Raw genomic sequence first — 24561 nt, forward strand, 5'->3', positions numbered from 1 at the left:
TTGTCCATGTTTGAACCCAGGCTGAGTGAGGTCAGGAACTGAGTTGCCCGGGCGGAACCCAAACCGAGTGTCAGTGAGCAAGTTATTGCTGAGCAAGTGATGCTTGATTGCACTTTTGATTATCTCTTCCAGCACTTTTTACTGATGACTGTGAGTGGATTGATGGGAGGTTAATTGGCCAGGTTGTATTTGTGTTGCTTTCTGTACAAAGGACATACCATGGGTAATTTTTCACGTTGCTGAGTAGATGCCAGTGTTTTAGCTGTACTGAAACAGTTTGGCTAGAGGTGCGGTATGGCAATCAAACTGTTAGGGTACATCCATCAAGGAAAATGGGTACAGATTACAAATTTTCAAATTTAGACAGAGCAGACAGACATGACGAGGAACTAGGGTCATCGTGTACGCACGTGTTACATAACTATGAGGACCAGTCAACTGATATAGACAGGGTTTCTGTAGAGGAACACAACACTTATGATGGTTTAGAACAGGCCATTTTTCCAAAAGGAAAACTGCCAAAAGTTGGTACAAAAGTGACATACTTGCCTGAAGGGCCTAGTCAATGGCAGGATGCAACTGTTATTAGTAGAGCAGGGAAGGCCACTGGAAAGTATAAACATTGGTTGAATGTACAGCATTCAGGGGAGGGAGTCAAGACAATGGATTGGGAAAACGAAGTTCAAAAATGGAGGGATCAGAAACGCAGTGCCAGTTCAGATAGAACATCGGATAGTGAACAGATCCGCAGGAAAAGGTCGAGACTATTGAAAGAACGTCCCACAGCTGAAGGGAAAGATCAAGCAGTAGCAGTGCAGAACGAGATACCAGGCAGGAGAGGGGACGTAGTTTATCAAGGTCTCGGAACATGAGTTAGACAACAAATACTAATCGGAGTAGAAGACCACATGCACGTGGGATTTTGGTGGCTTCCAATAAGTTAGATGAAAAAGTTATCAAAGATGCCAAACAGCAAGAACTGCATAGTTGGAGTGAATTTGGGGTATACACAGAAGTACCGGATAGGGGACAAAGAGCTCTATCCCACCGATGGATTTGCGCGGATGGAACTTTTTTTTTCTTTTATAAATTTAGAGTACTCGATTCATTTTTCCAATTAAGGGGCGATTTAGCGTGGCCAATCCACCTACCCTGCTCATCTTTGGGGGCGAAACCCACGCAAACACGGGAAGAATGTGCAAACTCCACACGGACAGTGACCCAGAGCCGGGATCGAACCTGGGACCTCGGCGCCGTGAGGCAGCAGCACTAACCACTGCACCACTGTGCTGCCAACCGGATGGAACTTATAAGGCAAAGGTCAGGCTTGTGGCGAGGGGATTTAAAGAAAACTTAGAAGATCAGGATTTAAGGGTAGATTCACCTACGGCAGGAAAGGTTATTTTTAAAATCTTCTTGGCTCTATTAGCCACAAAGGCATGGGAATGCAAATCTATAGATATAAAAGCTGCCTTCTTGCAGGGGCATCAGCTCCAGAGAGACATTTTTCTTCGTCCTCCTAAAGAGGCAGCTAACAGAAGGGGTACTCTGCAAGTTGAACAAATGTGTATATGGATTAAATGATGCGTCTAGAGTCTAGTATTTTTCGGAAAGGTCAGTTTTGTTAAAGTTAGGCTGTTGCCAGTTGAAAGCAGATCCGGCAATGTTTTATTGGCACTATAAAGGAAATCTTTCTGGCATCTTTATGTTGCATGTCGATGATTTTTTGTGTGGTGGGACTAGTGATTTCGAAGCTATTGTAATCTCTGGTTTGAGGAAAGAATTCAACGTTGGAAGTCAGGCTTCCGGTGCATTTAAATATATTGGACTGAAAATCGGACAGACTAAGTTAGGGGCAGCTTTACGCCAGCAATCTTATTTGGAAAGGATCAGCCCAACAGCAATTAGCCGTGGTTGGGTTTCACAAAAAGATGCAATGGTTTCAAAGATGGAAAAAGAGCAACTGCGAAGTTTAATTGGGCATCAGACTATACCGGATGTGAGTTTTGACATCTTAGAGTTGAGTACAAAAATGAACGATCCCAAAGTGGAAGACATAATAAGAGCAAATAAAGCGTTGGTCAAACTAAAAATGCAGGAGTGTGTTTTGAGGTCCCTGGTTTTAAGTGACCATAGGCACTTGAAACTCAGTTTATAGTGATGCGTCCTATGCCAATTTATGTGATGGGGTTTCAAGCGCAGGAGGTTTTTAAATTTTCCTTTTGGGGAACAATGGTAAATGTTGCCCTCTTGTGTGGGAAACAAAGAAAATAAGGAGAGTGCTCAATAGCACTTTGGCTGCTGAGAAGTTAAGCCTTGTAGAGGCGGTGGATATGGCCGTTTATATATCTCAGATAATGACAGAAATTTTGGTATTGGGGATTTGGGTAATATACCTATTGAATGTCACATTGACAATAAATCTCTGTGGGAAAATGTGCATTCTACAAAAAGTGTAAATGAAAAAAGGTTAAGGATAGACATCACAAGTTTGAAGTAGAGGGGAAAAAGCAAAAATTAAATGGTTTGACAGTAGCTGTCAATTGCCAGACTGTTTTACAAAAAGAGGGGCTAGCTGATAGAAACTTTTGAATATTGTTAATGAAGGGCGCCTGTTTCTGTGACTGTTTTTTTTCTTCCAAAATGAAAAACAAAGAAGGGGGGGTAATTGCGTGTGTGTTTTTGAGTTTCTTGTAATTTTGTTTTCACCAAATTATTTTTTTCTCCAAGGAGGGGAGACTGTTAAGTAGTGGGTTAAGAGACATTCTAATTAGTTGTCTCATTTATGTTAAGTATCCAATAATTGACACTGATATGTAAATGGCCTTCAGATGGCCTTTGTGTCAAGTGATGTGATGTTAGAGTTTTCTGCAGTGTCTGTTGAAGTAAATTAAAGGTGTTTGTGGAAAAGGAGCAGAACCGTTGACTCTTTATACAACAGCAGCTAAACGTCTAACATGGTAAGCCATTTCTTGATATCACGTGAGAAATAAATTGGCTGGTGACTGGCATCTGTGATGCTGGGGACCTCAGAGGAGGCCGAAATGGATCATCTATTTGGCAATCCTGGCTGAAGATTTTTGCGAATGCCTCAGCCATATCTTCAGGTTAGGATTATATTCATTGGAGTTTAGAAGAGCGAGGGTAGATCTCATAGAAACTTATAAAAATTCTAACAGGATTAGATAGGGTAGATTCAGAAAGAATGTTCCCGATGGTAGGGGAGTCCAGAACTCGTGGTCATAGTTCGAGGACAAGGGGTAAACCTTTTAGGACTGAGGTGAGGAGAAATTTCTTCATCCAGAGAGTGGTGAATCTGTCGAATTCACGCCCACAAAAAGTAGTTGAGGCAAAAACATTGTGTAATTTCAAGAAGGAATTAGATATGGCTCTTGGGCTAAAGGGGCCAAGGGATATCGGGGTGGGTGGGGGGGGGGGGGGGGGGGGGGGGAGGAGGAGGCGGGATCAAGGTATTGAACTTTATTATCAGCCATGAATGGCGGAGCAGGCTGAATGGCCTCTTCTTATTTTCCATGTATATTTTTATGGATTGGGGTAATTTATTAGTTTGAATAGAAGACTGGTTAACCAACAGAAGGCAGAGAGTTGGAAAAAATGGGTTTGTTTTTGGTTGACAAAATGTAACTAGTGGGGTACCGCAGGTTTTGGTCATTGGGACCGAAGTATTTACGATATATATTAATAACTTGGATGTAGGGATAGAAGGTCTATTGCCAAATTTGCAGAGTTCAGTAAAATATGTAAGTAGTAAGTTGCAATCAGGAAATAAGAAATTTACAAACGGATATAGATTGGTTAGTGAATGGGTCAAAATTTAGAAATGGAGTTTAACGTGGATATGTGTGAGGTTATCCATTTTGGTCAGAAAAATAGCAAGGCAACTTATTATCTAAATGGAGTGAAACTTCAGAGTGCTTTGCTGCAGAGGGATCTGGGCATCTGTGCATGAGAAAACTAGTATGCAGGTAATAAGGAAGGCAAAGACTAAAGAAATAGAGTATAAAAGTAGGGGAGTGTTGCCACAACTGTACAAGGCACTGGTGAGCATGCACTTGGTATACAGTTTTGGTCCCCTTATTTGAGGATGGATGTATAAGAGGCAGTTTAGAGGACACGCACTGGATTGATTCCAGAGATGAAGGGTTTGTCGTGTGAAGAGAGATTGCGCAATTTAGGCCTGTGCTCTATAGTTTAGAAGTATGAGAGGAAATCTAATTTGGGTATGTGAGATGATAAAAGGTGTTAACAGATAGTTCTTTTGTGGGACAATCTAGAATGAGAGATCATAGTTTTAGGATTAGGTGTAGCAGATTTAAAACAGAGATGAGATGAAATTACTTCTCTCAAAGGGTCGGGAATCTGTGGAATTCGCTACCCTGGAGTGTGATGGATCCGGGACATTGAATAAATTTAAGGTGGAGATGGACAGGTTTTTAATTAGTAATGGGTTGAAGGATTACGGAGAAAGGGAAGTGGGAGTTGAGGCCGGGAGGAAAACAGCCATGATAATATTGAATGGCAGAGTGGGCTCAAGGGACTGACTTACTGTTCCTAGTTTTTAGGTTCTTATGTTGTTTCGCACGCAAGTAGACCTGTGTAGTAGCTTCACCAGGTTGGCACTTCATTTTTAGATTTGCTTGGTGTTACTCCTGACATGCCCTCCTGCACCCTTAACTGAACCAAGGTTGATTCCTTGGCTTGGTGGTAATTGTAGAGTGGGCGATCTGCTGGGCCATGAGGTTACAGATTTTCGTTGAGTATGATACTGCTGCTGCAGATGGCTTACAGCGCCTTATGGTTGCCCACTCTTAAGTTGCTGGATCTCTTTGAAGCATACTGCATTTAGTATGATGGTAGTGCCACACAATATGATGGAGGGTATCGGCAATGTGAAGACGAAACCACAAGGACTGTACGGTGGTCCCTCTTACCAATACTCTCATGGACAGATGCATCTGTGGAACCGGGTTGGTGGGGATGAGGTCAAATATGTTTTCCCTCTTGTTGGTTATGTCACTGCAGACCCAGTTTAGCACCCGTGTCTATCAGGACTCCACTAGCTCGGTCTGTGGTAATGCTATCAAGCCACTCCTGGTGATGGACATTGAAATTCCCTACCCAGTGTATATTTGTGTCCTTGACCCCCTCAGTGCTTCCACCCAAGTGATGTTCAACATGGAGGAGTATTGATTCATCTGCTGAAGGGGTGGGGATTTGGAAATCAAATGGAATTTTCTTGCCCATCTTTAACCTGATGTCACGAGTCATCATGGGTACTAAAGTCGATGTTGTGCACTCCCAGGGCAACCCCCTCCCGACTGTATATCACTGTGCTGCCACCTTTGCTGGGTCTGTCTTGCTGGTGGGAATGGACATATCCAGGAATCGTGAGGGTGGTGTCTGTAAGGTATGATTCAGTGAGACATGTCAGTCTGTGAGATAGCTCACCCAACCTTCACATAAGCTCCCAGATGTTAGTAAGGAGGACTTTGCAGGGTCAACTAGGACGGGTGGTCCATCTGATTTCATTCCTTTTTGTAGACTGGGAGCAGTTGAATGCAGCTAAGAGTTTTGCTCAGTCAATTCAGAGGCCATTTAAGAGTTGATAACATTGGGTCTGGAATTACCTTTACATATAGACCAGGCAAGTAAAGACGGCAGGTTTCCTTCCATTATTGAATTCAAATTCCACCACCTGCCATGATGGGATTTGAATGACAATACCATTTTGCCACTGCCTCTGCCTTAACTCTCCCCTCAATCCCTCATACCATTGTAGTTTCCTTTGTTAAATTAAAGACCCTAGTTTTGGAATGAACTACATCACTATCAAACTTATGATGCAACACATTTTGGCCACACTGCCCATTACAGGCCTCCATTACAACAAGATTATTAATTAACCCTTCCTCATTGCATCATATTAGATCCAAAATAGCCTGTTCTCTCGGTTCCTTAACGTAATGTTCCAGAAAACCATCTTTTATACATTCCAGCAATTCGTCCTCCACAGCATTAGTGCTAATCAGGTTTATCCTGTCTCGAGGACTATAAATTGAAGTCCCCCAGGATTTACTGTCGTTACATGGACCTTAGTTTCTGATTTATACTGTGCCCGACATTACCACTTCGCCTATAAACAACTCCTACAAATGTTTCCTGCCCATTGCTGTTTCTTAGTTCTAGCTAAACTGATTCTACATCTTCATCTTCCAATCGAAAATCCTCTCTCACTAATGCACTGATTTAATTCTTTATTAACAGCTCTACGCCACCTGTCCCTGCTCATGGACTAAATCAGACGACCCTATCCTAAAGGAATTCCTGGAACAAAGTGTCCAGGAAACTACCCCCATCCTAATGTGTTGCATTGTCTGCAGCTTGGCCTCCAGCTTGATGACTCTGAGCTGAAGATCCTCCAGCCGCAAACACTTATTGCAGACGTCTTAGCCTTGATTTACACAGGTACCCATAAGGTCCCACATTCTGCAGCTGCCACACATCACCTACCATTTTTATATAGCATTTAATGAATCAATTAATTGACTATTTACATTTTACTTGATGTCTCTAATCCTCGGGCGGCACGGTGGCGCTGTGGTTAGCACTACTGCATCATGCGCCAAGGTCCCAGGTTCGATTCCGGCCCTGGGTCACTGTGTGTGGGGATTGCACATTCTCCCTGTGTCTGCGTGGGTCTCACCCCCATAACCCAAATGATGTGGAGGGTCGGAGGATTGGCCACACTAAATTGCACCTTAATTGGAAAGAAAATAATCGGATACTCTAAATTTATTCTTAAATTTTGGACATAGCCTCGAAGAAGGCTGTTCAGTACTCCACAAGTCTGGGGCAAGACCAGAACATGTGGGCGTGGTTGGCCGGGCCTCTTTGGCACCGTTCACATCTGTCCTCACCTCTGGGAAGAACCTACTCATACGGTTTCTTGTTAAGTGGGCTCTATGTACCACTTTTAGCTGCGTCAGGCTGAGCCTTGCGCACGTGGAGGTGGAGTTGACCCTATGCAATGCTTCGCTCCAGAGTCCCCACCCTATCTCAATCCCCAGGTCATCCTCCCATTTCTTTCTTGTTGCGTCCAGTACGGTGTAGTCCCTTTCTACCAGTCGGTCATACATGTCGCTACAGTTCCCTTTCTCTAGGATACTTGCGTCCAATAGGTCTTCCAGTAGTGTCTGTTGTGGCGGTTGTGGGTACGTCCTTGTCTCCTTTCGTAAGAAGTTTTTGAGCTGCAGGTACCGTAGCTCGTTCCCCCCCGGCTAGCTGAAATTTCTCTGTCAGTTCCTCCAGTGTTGCGATCCTGTCGTCCGTGTATAGGTCCCTGACTGTCAGTGTCCCCTCCGTCCTGCCTCCACCTTTTGAAGGTGGCGTCAGTCAGTGCTGGTGTAAACCTATGGTTGTTGCAGATGGGAGCCTTGTCCGACATTTTGGTCAGGCCAAATTGCTGCCGCAGTTGGTTCCAGGATTGGAGTGTGGCTGTCACCACTGGGCTGCTGGAGTGTTTTTTGGGTGGGGATGGGAGTGCTGCCGTAGCGAGGGCCCGGAGGGAGGTCCCCATGCAGGAGGCCTCCTCCGCACGCACCCACTCGGCTTCTGGCTCCTGGATCCATCCCCTTACTCGCTCGGCTGTTGCCGCCCAGTGGTAGAATTGTAGATTCGGGAGGGCTAGCCCCCCCCGGGTTTTGTTTTTTGTAGGACCTTCTTTGGGATCCTAGCATTTTTATCCCCCCCATACGAACGCCATGATAAGTTTGTCCAGCACTTTGAAAAAGGCCTTGGGGGATGTAGATCGGAATGGATCTAAACAGGAAGAGGAACCTGGGCAGTACGTTCATTTTGATCGTCTGGACTCTCCCCGCGAGGGAGAGTGGGAGTGTGTTCCATCTTTGCAGGTCCTTTTTTACTTCCTCCGTCAGGCTGGTGAGGTTCCATTTGTGGATCCCTTTCCAGTCATGGGCTATTTGGATCCCCAGGTAGCGGAATTTGTGTCGGGCTTGTTTGAACGGCAGCTCCTTTAGTGCTGCCCCCTTGCGTGCGAGTTGTCAAACATGAAGGCAACCGATCTTTGGTCGGTGATGATGGTGAACCTCCTACCTGCGAGGTAGTGCCTCCAGTGATGAATAGCCTCCACAATGGCTTGTGCTTCCTTTTCGACTGCCAAGTGTCGGAGTTCCGAAGCAGAGAGGGTTCGGGAGAAAAATGCGACTGGTCTCCCTGCCTGATTTAATGTGGCTGCAAGAGCTACCTCTGAGGCGTCGCTTTCAACCTGAAAGGGGGTGGATTCATCCACCGCCCGCATGGCCGCTTTGGCGATGTCCTCCTTGATGCAGTTGAAGGCCTGGCGCGCCTCAGCTGACGGGGGAAATAGTGTGGCCTTAAAGAGTGGGCGGGCTTTGTCCGCATATTGAGGGACCCACTGGGCGTAATAGGAAAAAAATCCCAAGCACCGTTTGAGGGCCTTGGGACAATGAGGGAGAGGGAGTTCTAAGAGGGGGCAAACGGTCCGGGTCGGGGCCCAGGATGGCTAGTCTGGTCGTGCGGAAAACGCATGTCTCCTTGTTATATGTTAGATTTAGTTTCTGAGCCGTCTGGAGAAAACGGTAGAGGTTGGCGTCGTGGTCCTGCTGGTCATAGCTGCAGATGGTAACGTTATCCAAGTACGGGAATGTGGCCCGCAGCCCGTACTGGTCCACCATTCGGTCCATTGCTCGTTGGAACACCGAAACCCCATTAGTGATGCCGAAGGGAACCTGGAGGAAATGGAAGAGGCGACCATCGGCCTCGAACGCCGTGTAGTGGCGGTCCTCCGGGCGGATTGGGAGCTGGTGGTATGCAGACTTCAGATCCACTGTGGAAAAAATCCAATACTGGCCGATCTGGTTAACCATGTCTGCAATCCTGGGGAGGGGGTACGTGTCGAGGAGCGTAAACCTATTAATGGTCTGACTATAGTCTATGACCATGTGGGATTTTTCCCCGGTCTTGACGACCACCACCTGAGCTCTCCAGGGGCTGTTGGTGGCCTCTATGATCCCCTCACTGAGGAGCCTTCGGACCTCCGATCGGATGAACACCCTATCCTGCAGGTTGTATCGCCTGCTGCGAGTGGCTACGGGTTTACAGTCCAGGGTGAGGTTGGCAAAGAGAGGAGGGGGGGAGATTCGCAACGTGGCTAGGCTGCAGATAGTGAGTGGGGGTAGGGGTCCGCCAAAACTGAGTGTGAGACTCTTGAGATTACATTGAAAATCGAGTCCCAATAAGAGTGGGGCGCAGAGTTCGGGCAAGACGTAGAGTTGGAAGTTAGAATAGCTAGCGCCTTGGATTGTGAGAGTCGCGGCGGTGCGCCCTTGGATCTGAACAGAGTGGGAGCCCGAAGCGAGGGAGATAGTTTGCCGCGCAGGGAAAACGGGGAGCGAACAGCGTCTTACCAGATCTGGGTGTATGAAGCTCTCAGTGCTCCCGGAGTCGAAACGGCATGGCGTGCTGTACCCGTTGATTTGGACCGTCGCCATCGAGTTGTGGAGGTGCTTTGGGCGCGATTGGTCCAGTGTGACTGCGCTGAGTTTCGGGTAGTCGGCGGCTCGATCAGCTGTGCTGGAGTGGCCCCGTGATGACTGCCCTCTGAGTTCATAGACGTCGAGGTGAGTTTCAGAGTTTGAAGGGGATGGATCCCAAGATGGCCGCCCCATGAGTCGCACATGGCCGGCCGCATGGAGGAGGATTGCCAAGATGGCTGCCCCATGAGTCGCACATGGCCAGCCGCATGGAGGAGGATTGCCAAGATGGCCGCCCCATGAGTCACACATGTCGGGTGGGGGCGGAGTCGACATACAGGCTGCAGCATTTCGGGGCCTGCGGGCCTGTGAATTCGGGGAACGAGTGCTTTGAGCCGTGGGAGGGTTAGAGGCTGGGGCTTTCTTTGCCAGACACACTCTGGCATAGTGTCCTTTTCGCCCGCAACTGCTGCATGCCGCGTTGCGGGCCGGGCAGTGCTGCCGCGGGTGCTGGGGCTGGCCACAAAAGTGGCAGGCTGGAGCAGCATTGTGGCTGGGCGGCCGCGCGGCGCAGGCCTGAGGGATTCGCTGGTCGGGGGCCCATGACAGGGTCCGCAGGGAACGAGGTGAGGCTGCGAAATGCGACCTCCATAGTCGTAGCAACTTCAACAGTATCTTCAAGATTGTGGGCCCCCTTTTCCAGCAGTTGCTGGCGCACGTAATTTGATCTCAGGCCTGCAACAAAGACATCGCGGACAGCAAGTTCTCTATGTTCTGCAGCAGTTACAGCCTGATAGTTACAATCCCGAGATAGAGTTTTTAGTTCTCTGAGGAATTCTTCGAGTGATTCCGTAGGCCGCTGGCGGCAAGTAGTAAACACGTGTCGCGCGTATACCTCATTTACAGGCCTCACGTACATTTTATCGAGTAGAGCTAGGGCTTCAGTATATGAGCCGGTACAGTTTAGTTGAGTGGATATACGGTGGCTCACCCTTGCGTGCAGTAGGCTGAGTTTCTGCTCCTCTGTTGTTTCTGTGGTGCTTGCTTTAGCCAGGTAGGCCTTAAAACATCGGAGCCAATGCGAAAAGATTTCTTTTGCCTCTGCATCCTGTGGGTCGAGTTCTAGTAGCTCAGGCTTGAGGGCTGATTCCATGGTTGTTCCTTACTGTTTCCTAAGTTAATTAAATTGATGTGACCATCAATTCACGAGACACGTGCTTTAGGATGTGAACAGTGGTTTTAATCAACTTACAACAGAGCCAGCCTGTAACACGATTAACTCCAGATGAACTGGTGGCTGGCTCTTCGGCATCATCCTTTATACGTCAGTCTAGGGGGAGGAGCCATGGGTGGAGCCAAGGGTGGAGCCAAAGTACAAACTCCTGTACATTCCCAGTGCAAGTCCCCCTAGTGGTAGGGCAACGCAACTGCTTGTATGTCGAGCTTACAGTGACATGGTATAATATATATTACAGTGTGAATTACATTCACCACAGGGGTGCAGATCACATTTTCCCCAAAAGTCTCGCTAATTAGTGGCTTCTCTCCCTGCCATGTCACACCACCTGCCACTTGCCTCCCAAAAGAAAAGAAGACAGCAAGAGAAGCAGAAAGAGCTGGAGAGACAGCAATACAAAATACAATAAAGGCAGGTCAGAGAAGCTACAGTTCCATTGATCATGTGACTCGGTGACACACCAAGAAATCCACTAGTATCTAACATTTAGTATGGGATCCATGCTTCGTGCTCAAAAACTATATTTCCTGTCATCACAATTTTTGGTTACATTTTCCCTTCGTAACTTCCGAAGTTAATATTTCCACTTCAACTTTTGCTTGTTAAATGTGAGACTCCAATTCCATTCATGCATCTGCTGCAGTACCTCTTACTCCTATTGTAGCACTTATTGGGGAACCCAGAACAATGCAAGAAGCTCAGGAATGAAATACAAAACTTCACACAAAGGCTAACTCTCTCCACAAAAGACTGAAACTGATTGTTTTATTAGGCATCAAGGGACATGGTGCAAAGGCAGGTAATTGGAGTGGAGATACAGATCAGCCATGATTTAATTGAATGGTAGTGGTGTTCCTTAGATTGGAAAAATTGTGCATGTCTCTCCACAGGGGCTGGTTTAGCACACTGGGCTAAATCACTGGCTTTTAAAGCAGACCGAGGCAGGCCAGCAGCACGGTTTAATTCTCGTACCTGCCTTCCCGAATAGGCGCCGGAATGTGGCGACTAGGGGCTTGTCACAGTAACTTCATTGAAGCCTACGCGTGACAATAAGGGATTTTCAATTTCACATGTCTTAAGAAAGGTGAGAGAGGTAAAGCAGAAAATTATTGACCTATCTGTCGAACATCTGATGTCAGGAAATTGCTAGAATCTATAATTAAAGATGGTGGTTGCACATCTTGAAATCTTCAGCTGATCAGAGAGAACCAGCATGAATTTGTAAAGGATGGGTCATGCTTGACAAACCGGATTGGTTACTTTTTGTTAATAGCATTTCAAAGTAGTTGATAGGGAAATTGAACGGTGGATTTTAGGAATATTGGATCCTAAATATTGGGGCAATTTAAGGATTAAAAGCCTGGATTTATAGTTTGACTGCAGTGGCTCTGTTTTTAGAAAGGCGTTTATTATGCAGGGCCTGGGAGCTTTTAGGAGCCAGAAGGTGAAATTGACTAGAGGAATATTTTTTAAGACTGGGCTAATACGCTGTGGGTGACTGGAGAAAGTCCCTGGGAAGTTTGTGCTTTCAACCTGGAACGTTAACCTGCTTTTCAGCGGAGATAGTGTCATTGCTGGGTGGAGCTAAGAAGTTCAGAGAGACATTTTGAGAAAGCTTTAGAGTGGAATTAAAGTCTAATCTGTCTGACACGGAGTCCACAATTCTCTCCCAGTAGGATAGTTACAAAAAAAAAGTAATAATATTTAAAGCAGAGCAGTCTTTCTGAGGACAAGGAAGAAGCTGAAACATGGCAGGCAAACCAGTTTTTTGAAGATAATCAGTCAGAGTCTGAATGGGTTCTATCAGGAGCTAAATCTGTTCTTTGAAGCAAGTATTGCTCTATGCCATGCTGATTTTTAAGATGGATTGAGAGCTGTATGTTTCTTTTCTTGTTGTGTAATGGGGAATTGAGTAGTAGTGTTTAAGGGGTAATTGTAAGCAGTTCTTTCCGGGTGTGATAATAAAGATTTGAATATTGTATTCGTAATAATGTTTTGTTTTTAAAAATACCAAAGCCTTCTCCCCGTGTCTGCGTTGGTTTCACCCCCACAACCAAAAATATGTACAGGGTAGGTGAGATCCAGACCTTTTCTGTACCTGGTCCTTTCTTCCTTCTAGCTTGATCCTCTTGCTTCCTTGCTGGCAGCTACAAAATGGAGGAAGCACTCCTCAGTAATTTCGCACCCAGAGCACGTGGCATCAATGTACCGGGCGCATGACCTCTCTACTGCCACCTCTGGTGGGGAGACTTCATTGATTTAAAAAAAAATTCTGCTCCTGGGACAGCACGCTGATGTACGGAGGAGGCGGTCTGCCCTACCGTGCTCCGAACCTGCGCACTGCTACAACCAGCTGATGGCGCACACATGTGCGGGACGACTGGCATTTTTAAAAGCCGGTCATGGCCATTGGGCACTTTGCTCCGTGATCGGGAATGCCCAGACCAATTGCTACGAGACCCTCTCGACACCTGTCCATGACCCACCCACTGGTCCCAAACTTGAGTTTGAAAATGACTGGTTTGGATCCACCCTTTTTCATTCCTTTGAGACTTTTTGGTGGTTTGATACAACTGAGTTGGCTGCTCGGCCATTTCATGGGGCATTTGAGAGTCAACCACATTTCTTTTTTTTTTTAAATACTTTTTATTCAAATTTTCACAAAAAAGAAAACAATAACAGAAAATTCTAAGAACAAAGAAAAACAGACCCCCCCCCCCCCCCCCCCCGCTGTAAATACAAAAGAGAAACAATAAATTAACGCCCGTCATTGGCTTGCTGCTGCTGCTGACCTTTTGTTTTTACCGTTCTGCCAGGAGATCTAGGAATGGTTGCCATCTCCTGAAAAACCCCTGCACTGATCCCCTTAGGGCAAATTTCACCCTCTCCAATTTAATAAGCCCCGCCATATCATTGACCCAGGCCTCCACGCTTGGGGGCCTCACATCCTTCCACTGAAGAAGAATCCTCCACCGGGCTACTAGGGACGCATAGGCCAGAACACCGGCATCTTTCGCCTCCTGCACTCCCGGCTCCACCGCAACCCCAAATATTGCGAGTCCCCAGCCTGGATTGACCCTGGATCCTACCACCCTCGATACCGTACTTGCTACACCCTTCCAAAATTCCCCCAGCGCTGGGCATGCCCAGAACATGTGGACATGGTTTGCTGGGCTCCCTGAGCACCTAATACACCTGTCCTCGGTCCCAAAAAACCGGCTCACCCTTGTCCCGGTCATATGAGCCCTATGCAGTACCTTAAACTGTATGAGGCTAAGCCTCGCACACGAAGAGGAGGAGTTCACCCTTTCTAGGGCATCCGCCCACATCCCCTCCTCAATCTCCTCACCCAGCTCCTCCTCCCATTTATCTTTCAGCTCCTCCACCGAGGCCTCGTCTACCTCCTGCATCACCTGGTACACTTCTGAGATCCTCCCCTCTCCAACCCATGAGTCAACCACATTTCTGTGGCAGTGGAGTTAAACGTAGGCCTTAAGGATGGCAGATTTCCTTCAATAAAGCACATCAGTGAACCTGATGGGTTTTTACAGCAATCGACAATGGTTTCATGGCCTTCATTAGATTCAAATTGCATCACTCGCTGTGGTGAGATTCGAACCGGAGTCTCTGGGTTACTAGTCCAATACTACCATGTCAGTCATTGCTGGAGATCCTTCAACTATGGTTAGATAGGTGAGAGGAATTAAGTGAGCGAAATCCCACTGAGCCGTATAATGAAGGAGAGGAGTTTGAGGAGAATGGTCGATGACTAAGAAGTTTTGACGGATGAAGAGTTGTTGGAGCTGAGGGTTGAGAAATTATTGCAGAGGAGTTTATGGAGATGTTTAGCAGTGCACTGTAATTCGCAGTCTTGATAACAAAAGAATACCCACTTCTTTTGTCTGCAGATATCAGGCATTTTGGGATGAGAGTTCCTTCTTTGGAAACATAATTGAAAGTCAATTTTTCATTGGTACTCTTGAAGCTTTTGCCGTATCAGATTTTAAATTTTTTTTTATTATTACAAGAGATCATTCAAGAGGTTCTGTGTCATGTTTTAAAAAAAAATTAAGATGTTGCAAATTCTTGGGCAAAATGCTGCGGATGCAAGAAATACTTAGCCGGAAAGAATTAGCATTTTAGGTCAATAACCAGTTCTTTTTTCCACAGATGCTACCCGACCAGCTGAGCATTTCCAGTTTTTAGGTCAGGGCTCTTAATTCTTGGCTAGGAAGCTGCTTTGATTGACCTGGGTCGATCCCAGCCCCGGGTCACTGTCCGTGTGCTGTTTGCACGTTCCGCCCCGTGTCTGTGTGGGTCTTAGCCCCACAAACCCAAAAATGTGCAGGGTAGGTAGATTGGCCACACTAAATTGACCCTTAATTTGAAAAAAAAGAATTTGGTACTCTAAATTTTTTTTTAAAAGGAAGCTGCTTTGATTAGTTATTGAAAACTTGTTATTATTTATTGGTGTAACTTACTGTCAGTGGAAAGTTATGAGCAAGCCAGAAAGGAGTAATTTAATGGCTGGATGGTTACTGCACAACTGCCATTATTTCACACACACACAGGATATTTCTATCCTTATTGTTTACATATTTTAGGTTCATTTGTCCTGCAAAGAAACAGTGGAGGTTTACAAGCAGCTTTGTGCCGTCTTCAGTCAGCGGTGGATTGTGTACTTTATACAGTTCTTCTTTTGAACTCTGCTATCTCTCCTGTGCAGCTAGTGCCTGATTTTTTGAATTCTGAGTCACGGTTGGTGTTCCGGCTGGAACTGTAGATAGTTGTTTAAAGCCAAGGGGTGAATGATTCTCTGCTACACTAAAAATTGAAAGATGCAAATTAAGCGACAATAACAAAATATTTCTCATATTTATGAAAATGGGGGAAAGAGATATTGACGTTTAGATTAAAAAGAGCATTTGAACTATTCCGGCAGAGATTGCATTCGTGTTTAATATGGCTACCACTTCTGTTCAGTACATTTTGCATGGTCTATCATGGAATAGTCTACTCTTTTTTTCCCCTTCTTTTGAAGTTGCCTTAGCCAGTGCTTTTAATTAAATAGCTTAATCCAAACAAATCCAAACAGTCCAAAGGCAGTCTTTTTGCACAATTTTAACTCAAATTAGAACATGAAAGTGCAAGTAGAAGGAGGCGATATAGCCACTGATGTTTACGCACCATTCAGGAAGACCAAGGCTAGTCTTCGACCTCAGTCCACTCTCCTGCCCAATCCCCAGTGCCCTTGATTCCCCTGGAGTTCAAAAATCTACCGATCTTAGCCTGAATATTCTCAATGACCTAACATCCACAGGCCTCGAGAATTCCAAAGATTCACAACCCACTGATTCCTCCTCTAAGACTAATGACCCCTGGTTCAAGATTCTCTAGCCAGGAGAAGCAGCTTTTCAGCATCTACCCTGTTAAGCCCTCTCAGAATCTGTGTTTCATTTAGATTACCGTTTGTTCTTCTAAGCTCCAGAGAATGTAGGACCATTTGTCTTCATAGGACAATTCTTTACAGTTAATCTGGTGAACCTTCATTGCAGTCCGCGTAAAGCTGTCGTGTGTAAGGAGGCTAAAACTGCCAGTTGTGGTCTCACCAAAGTAGTGTGGAATTGCAGCAAGACTTCCTGACCCGTAGTTTTGCAATGCACAGATAATTCAAGCAATTTTGAATTGAGTAGTTTGCACCCCTAGTTATGTGTTTATGTTTCAATATCTGCTTTATCTGCGAACCAGATATGGTTATGGTATTTTTGAGTGTTAAAAAATTTATTGATTCAAGGGTTGGGGGCACTGCAGACAAGACCGGCATTTATTCCCCCTTCCCTACTTGCCCATAACAAAGTGATGGTGAGCTTTTTCTTAAACTGCTGCAGTCCATGTGGCCAAGGTACTCCCACTGTACTGGTAGGTAGGAAATTTAGGGATTTTGACCGAGTGACAATGAGCAATTATATATTTCCAAATTAGAATAGTGTGTTAAGTGAATGTGGTGGTATTCCGATGTACCTGCTGCTCACCTCCTAGATGGCACAGGTTGTGTTTTGGGAGACGCTGTTGAAGAAGCCTTGGTGAATTGCTGCATTGCATTTTTTAGATGTTACCCAGTGTAGTAGGCTGAAATGGATTATCCACTCAGCTCTTTTGACTGAAAATGATTGTGACCATTTCAGCCTCATCTTTTCCACTGACATGCAATATTAGCCCATATTATTTTATGCATTGATGCATTATGCATTTTATGCATTAACCTAAATAAAATTGCTTAAAGATAGCTTCTCAGAAGACCTGATTAGGCCTACAAAACAGTAATGGGATAAATGATTAGTTGGTTTCCAAATCATTGTGTTTGAGAAATTCAATTTAACCATGCCCGTTTTCAACTTTTAAATGAAAACACTCCCTCGGGTAATTTGTTTTGTCCATTATATGTAGCATTCTGTATTTATATTCAATACTAGAAACCAAAAAATTTGTAAAATAAGAACACTTTCCAGTATTGGGTATAACAACTTTAAACCTTTTAGAACTACTGTTGATGTACTTCTAATCCATCTTTTTTTAAATAATCACTTTACACAAATGCAAATTATATTGTCCTAAATTTGAGTAGTGTACTGCACAAAAATAAGATAATAAGTGACAAAAGAGCAGCTCATGCTTTATTGATGATATTCTGTACAGATCTATGCGTGTTGTTGGTTTAAGGAAGAACTGCAAGAATTGTTAATCAGCACTGCAGTTCTGTGTTTCCTTGAAATATGCAAAGTACGAGTCATTGTTTTATATCTGTAAGCTTTCCTCTGGCACCTCCTACAGGACTTCTAGTTTGGCCACATCTGCTCTTCAGCTGCTGCAAAGGGATTCTTCAAATAATTCTATCTGATTATTTTGCAAGCTGTTTGCCCTAAATACGTATGTATTTAACATTATCTGAAGCAGCAGGCTAATTGAGGATAGTGAACTGAATTCCAAGTTAAATGGAAGATGCTGCAATGTTATGTTTTGTGTAGTTGTTTGGTAGAGTTGTAGCCGTGTCAGTTTTAAAACTCAGCTCTTTAATAAGTCACCGTTTTGGTTTTCCCTGCCAGAATGAATCAGATTTGTGATCAAATGTTTTTTAAAAAATTGTAAGTTTATAATGTTTATACTGCATTATGGCATGGTTTTCAATGAAATCATTCTCTCGAGGTACAAATGGCTTTAGTGTTGATACGAAGGAACCTCACATATTTTAAATGACTGCTTCTGCAAGTTACAGTCAAATGCTGCAGTGCAGAGGCAGGAGTATTCTCAGCAGCCATAACATTGTAAGTCAGACAAATTGATGCATTAAGATTTTACCTTAAATTTTATTTAATTTAAATTGATTACGTTTTTGTAATGGCTTAAGTTCCAATTTACGACTTAAAAAGATCTCATGTCGATTCTGTAAATCAGTAAATTGGGATTTAAAATATGCTGCATATAGTACATGTGGGCTGGAGAGAAGTGCAGTCTCTTACCTTCGCTACTCCTTGATTTGATCAGACAGGGAGGGAGTTGATGCATATTCTTGGTTAGATTTTGACATTTTATTTCACTCTTCCTTTAACTTGCTTGGAACAAAGATGCTATGAATTTTTTATTCAGACAAATATAATAGTCCACCGTAAAAATTTTTTATAGGTTCAGCACAATTGATTTTCAGAGCAACGGTCTAATATTACAGGAATAGAAAATCTAAGCAATGTTTCCTGTTTCTGAAATAGATGAATATACTTACAGTAGCATGGTTACTATTTTTAGAGAAATGCTGATTCATGTTTGCAATAATGGGAGCTGAGGGCAGCAAAGAACTTTAGCGTAGGAACAAGAGTAGGCCATTGAGCTCTTGAAGCTATTCTGCTGTTCAGTGAGATTGTGGTTTATCTGCATTTACCTTCATCCAACTGCCCTGACTCCAATATCTTTTTATCCCTTTTCTGGCAAAAAAATCTTGGTCTCAGATTTAGAATTATTAATTGAGCTGGCATCTCTTGCTTTTTGTGGGCGAGAGTTTCAAACTTTGATCTCACACTGTGTAAAAGTGTGCATGTACTTACACAGAATTGTTACGGCGCAGAGAAAGCCATTTGACCAATCCTGCCTGCACTGGCTCTCCAAACGAGCATTATGGCTTACTGCCATTCTCCTGCCTTTCCACTATTACCACTACATATTGTTTCTATTCAAGTAATCATCTAGTGCCCTCTTGAATACCTCAATTGAACCTGCCTCCGCTGCACTTCCAGGCAGTGCATTCCAGATCCACACCACATTACTTCTTTTGCAAATCGTCGTAAAAATGTGTCCCCTCGTTCTTGATCCTTTTACGAGGGCAAACAGTTTCTCCCTATCTACTCTGTCAGCCTCCTCATGATTTTGAGCATCTCTACCAAATCTCCTCTCGGCCTTCTCTCCTAGGAAAACAATCCCAAACTCTTCAATCTATCTATCTTACTAAAGTTTCTCATCCCTAGAACCATTTATCTAAATCTCTTCTGCACTCTCCACATGTTCACATCGTTCCTATAGTGTGGCACCAAGAACTGTACACAATATTCCATCTAGGCCTAACTAGTGTCTTTTATAAGTTCAACATAGCCTCCTTGCCCTTGTACACAATGCCCATATTAATAAAGCCACAACACTATATGCTTTATTAACTGCTCTCTCCATGGTCCTGCTGCCTTCAATGATCTATGCACATATATACCAAGGTTCCTTGGAGCATTGGTTCCTGGGCAGCAGGGTAGCATGGTGGTTAGCATAAATGCTTCACAGCTCCAGGGTCCCAGGTTCGATTCCCGGCTGGGTCACTGTCTGTGTGGAGTCTGCACGTCCTCCCCCTGTGTGCGTGGGTTTCCTCCGGGTGCTCCGGTTTCCTCCCACAGTCCAAAGATGTGCGGGTTAGGTGGATTGGCCATGCTAAATTGCCTGTAGTGTCCTAATAAAAGTAAGGTTAAGGGGGGGGTTGTTGGGTTATGGGTATAGGGTGGATACGTGGGTTTGAGTAGGGTGATCATGGCTCGGCACAACATTGAGGGCTGAAGGGCCTGTTCTGTGCTGTACTGTTCTATGTTCTATGTTCCTCTGCCCCTGCACCCCTTTTAGAATTTTGCCCCTTACTTTATATTGTCTCTCCATGATCTTACCATTAAAATGCATCACCCCATATTTTTCTACATTGAACTTCATCTGCTACCTTTCTGCCCATTCCATCAACTTGTCTGTGTAATTTTGAGGTTCTGCACTGTCCTCCCATTGTTCATCAAGTTTCGTATCATCTGCAAACTTTAAACTGTCCCCTGCACACCAAGATCTAGATCACTATTTTATATGTTAGAAAAAGCAAGGGTCCACTGCATACCTTCCTCCAGCCTGAAAAATGAGTTGATCATTACTCTCTGCTTCCTATTATTCAGCCAATTTTGTGTCCATGTTGTTACTGTCCCTTTTATTCCATGAGTTTTTCTTATAAGTCTGTTGTGTGGCACTGTATCAAATGCCTTCTGAAAGTCCAAGTACCCCCCACACCGCATTATGGGTTAGGGGGATAGGGTGGACGCATGGGCTTAAGTATGGTGTTCTTTCCAAGGGCCGTTGTGGACTCGATAGGCCGAATGGCCTCCCTCTGCACCATAAATTCTATGATTATCCTCATCGACCCTTTCTGTTACCTCCTGAAAACCTTCAGCAAGTTAGTTGAACATCATTTCTCCTTTAGAAATCCATAATGGCTCTTCCTAATCAAACCACATTTTTTCATGTGACTACTGTGCTGTAATTTTCTTTGTTCTTTGTACTAATTCTATCCTGAATAATTGTTTCTAGAAGCATGCCCACTACTGACATACAACTGATTGGTCTTTAATTGCTAGGGCTATCCTTACATCCTTTTTTGAACAAGGATGTAACAATTCCAATTCTTCAGTCCTCTGGTACCTCCCCTGAGTCAAGAGAAGAACGGAAGATTATGGCCAGTGCCCCCACAAGTTCCATATTCACTTCCTTCAGCAAGTCCTTGGATGCATCTCAACCAAACCTGGTGCTATTTCAACTTTCAGTACCAAACCTCTTTTTATCTTCCGTATCAATTTTGAACCCTTCTAAGGACAGAATTTCATCGACTGTCACACGTCCTGGGCAGCATTTACCGACTTGGGAAAGACAAATGCAAAGTATTCATTTAATATCTTAGTCATGCCTTCTGCCTTGATGTGTAAATCCCCTTCTAAATCCCTAATAGGCTCTTTTACCACCCATTTACTACTTATATGCCCGTGGAAGACTTTTGCATTCCACTTTTTGTTGGCTGCAAGTCTTTTCTCATAACTCCTCTTCGCTTCTCTAATGTGCTTTTTCACCTCCCCGCTGAACCTTCTGTATTCGTCTTGGTTCTCAAGTGTATTTTCTGCCTGACAATCTGCATGCTCACTTTCTTCCTTACCGTAATTTTTATCTCCTTTTTCATCCTGGGAACTCTGGATTTGTTTGCCCAACCTTTTCTTTTTAAGGGAATGTACCTTGACTGTGTCTGGACCATTTCTGTTTTGAAGTTGGCCCATTGTTCTGCTACGGTTTCCCCCACCAACCTTGGTTCCAGTCTAACCGGCTAAGCTGCATTATTGCCCCATTGAAGCCAGCTCTGCTTGAGTTAATTATTTTTTTACTCTTGATTGCCTATTTTCCTTTTCTATCATCATTGTACACCTTGGAATGCAATGGTAACTGTCTCCTAAATGTTCTCCCACTGACTGCTGGGGCGAGGTCTACCAGCTGCGTCGTGCTTGAATAGGCACACAACGTGGCCAGTAGATGCTGGGTGAACATAAGAACATAAGAACTAGGAGCAGGAGTAGGCCATCTGGCCCCTCGAGCCTGCTCCGCCATTCAATGAGATCATGGCTGATCTTTTGTGGACTCGGCTCCACTTTACGGCCCTAACACCATAACTCTTAATCCCTTTATTCTTCAAAAAACTATCTGTCTTTACCTTAAAAACATTTAATGAAGGAGCCTCAACTGCTTCACTGGGCAAGGAATTCCATAGATTCACAACCCTTTGGGTGAAGAAGTTCCTCCTAAACTCAGTCCTAAATCTACTTCCCCTTATTTTGAGGCTATGTCCCCTAGTTCTGCTTTCACCCACCAGGGGAAACAACCTGCCTGTATCTATCCTATCTATTCCCTTCATAATTTTAAATGTTTCTATAAGATCCCCCCCTCATCCTTCTAAATTCCAACGAGTACAGTCCCAGTCTACACAACCTCTCCTCATAATCCAACCCCTTCAGCTCTGAAATTAACCTAGTGAATCTCCTCTGCACACCCTCCAGTGCCAGTACGTCCTTTCTCAGGTAAGGAGACCAAAACTGAACACACTACTCCAGGTGTGGCCTCACTAACACCTTATACAATTGCAACATAAGCTCCCTAGTCTTAAACTCCATCCCTCTAGCAATGAAGGACAAAATTCCATTTGCCTTCTTAATCACCTGTAAACCAACTTTCTGTGACTCATGCACTAGCACACCCAGGTCTCTCTGCACAGTGGCATGCTTTAATATTTTATCGTTTAAATAATAATCCCGTTTGCTGTTATTCCTACCAAAATGGATAACCTCACATTTGTCAACATTGTATTCCATCTGCCAGACCCTAGCCCATTCACTTAACCTATCCAAATCCCTCTGCAGACTTCCAGTATCCTCTGCACTTTTCGCTTTACCACTCATCTTAGTGTCATCTGCAAACTTGGACACATTGCCCTTGGTCCCCAACTCCAAATCATCTATGTAGATTGTGAACAATTGTGGGCCCAACACGGATCCCTGAGGGACACCACTAGCTACTGATTGCCAACCAGAGAAACGCCCATTAATCCCCACTCTTTGCTTTCTATTAATTAACCAATCCTCTATCCATGCTACTACTTTACCCTTAATGCCATGCATCTTTATCTTATGCAGCAACCTTTTGTGTGGCACCTTGTCAAAGGCTTTCTGGAAATCCAGATATACCACATCCATTGGCTCCCCGTTATCTACTGCACTGGTAATTTCCTCAAAAAATTCCACTAAATTAGTTAGGCACGACCTGCCCTTTATGAACCCATGCTGCGTCTGCCCAATGGGACAATTTCTATCCAGATGCCTCGCTATTTCTTTCTTGATGATAGATTCCAGCATTTTCCCTACTACCGAAGTTAAGCTCACTGGCCTATAATTTCCTGCTCTCTGCCTACCTCCTTTTTTAAACAGTGGTGTCACGTTTGCTAATTTCCAATCCACCGGGACAACCCCAGAGTCTAGTGAATTTTGGTAAATCATCATTAGTGAATCTGCAATTTCCCTAGCCATCTCTTTTAGCACTCTGGGATGCATTCCATCAGGGCCAGGAGACTTGTCTACCTTTAGCCCCATTAGCTTGCCCATCACTACCTCCTTAGTGATAACAATCCTCTCAAGGTCCTCACCTGTCATAGCCTCATTTCTATCAGTCGCTGGCATGTTATTTGTGTCTTCCGCTGTGAAGACCGACCCAAAAAACCTGTTCAGTTCCTCAGTCATTTCCTCATCTCCCATTATTAAAACTCCCTTCTCATCCTCTAAAGGACCAATATTTACCTTAGCCACTCCTTTTTGTATTTTATATATTTGTAAAAACTTTTACTGTCTGTTTTTATATTCTGAGCAAGTTTACTCTCATACTCTTATCTTACTCTTCTTTATAGCTTTTTTAGTAGTTTTCTGTTGCCCCCTAAAGATTTCCCAGTCCTCTAGTCTCCCACCAATCTTTGCCACTTAATATGCTCTTTCCTTCAATTTGATACTCTCCCTTATTTCCTTAGATATCCACAGTCGATTTTCCCTCTTTCTACCGTCCTTCCTTTTTGTTGGTATAAACCTTTGCTGAGCACTGTGAAAAATCGCTTGTAAGGTTCTCCACCGTTCCTCAACTGTTCCACCATAAAGTCTTTGCTCCCAGTCTACCGTAGCTAGTTATTCTCTCATCCCATTGTAATCTCCTTTGTTTAAACACAAAACACTAGTATTTGATTTTATTTTCTCACCCTCCATCTGTATTTTAAATTCCACCATATTGTGATCGCTCCTTCCGAGAGGATCCCTAACTATGAGATCATGAATCAATCCTGTCTCATTACACAGGACAAGATCTAGGACAGCTTGTTCCCTCGTAGGTTCCATTACATACTGTTCTAGGAAACTATCGCGGATACATTCTATAAACTCCTCCTCAAGGTTGCCTTGACCGACCTGGTTAAACCAATCAACATGTAGATTAAAATCCCCCATGATAACTGCTGTACCATTTCTACATGCATCAGTTATTTCTTTGTTTATTGCCTGCCCCACCATAACGTTACTATTTGGTGGCCGATAGACTACTCCTATCAGTGATTTTGTCGCCTTACTATTCCTGATTTCCACCCAAATGGATTCAACCTTATCCTCCATAGCACCTATGTCATCCCTTACTATTGCCCGGATGTCATCCTTAAATAACAGAGCAACATCACCTCCCTTACCATCCACTCTGTCCTTCCGAATAGTTTGATACCCTCGGATATTTAACTCCCAGTCGTGACCATCCTTTAACCATGTTTCAGTAATGGCCACTAATCATAGTCATTCACGATGATTTGTGCCATCAACTCATTTACTTTATTCCGAATACTACGAGCATTCAGGTAAAGTACACTTATGTTGGGTGTTTTTTTAACCTCTGTTTTGA

At 44.2% G+C, this 24561-nt stretch overlaps 1 protein-coding gene across 16 annotated transcripts in view; it reads left to right on the plus strand.

Annotated features, from left to right (window-relative positions):
* Positions 1–24561, plus strand: part of kcnab2a (potassium voltage-gated channel, shaker-related subfamily, beta member 2 a) — a 307091-nt gene that overhangs the window by 87732 nt on the left and 194798 nt on the right. Inside the window, exon 1 of one of the 16 annotated variants that reach the window (XM_038773837.1) lies at positions 17563–17697. The exons of the other annotated variants lie outside the window; for them this stretch is intronic. The gene's annotated coding sequence lies outside the window, so the exon portion shown is untranslated. Of the gene's footprint in view, positions 1–17562; positions 17698–24561 lie in introns of those variants that run through there. 16 annotated transcript variants of the gene reach the window in all.

The sequence above is a fragment of the Scyliorhinus canicula genome, chromosome 16, assembly GCF_902713615.1.
Source record: "Scyliorhinus canicula chromosome 16, sScyCan1.1, whole genome shotgun sequence".
Classification (NCBI taxonomy): Eukaryota; Metazoa; Chordata; class Chondrichthyes; order Carcharhiniformes; family Scyliorhinidae; genus Scyliorhinus; species Scyliorhinus canicula.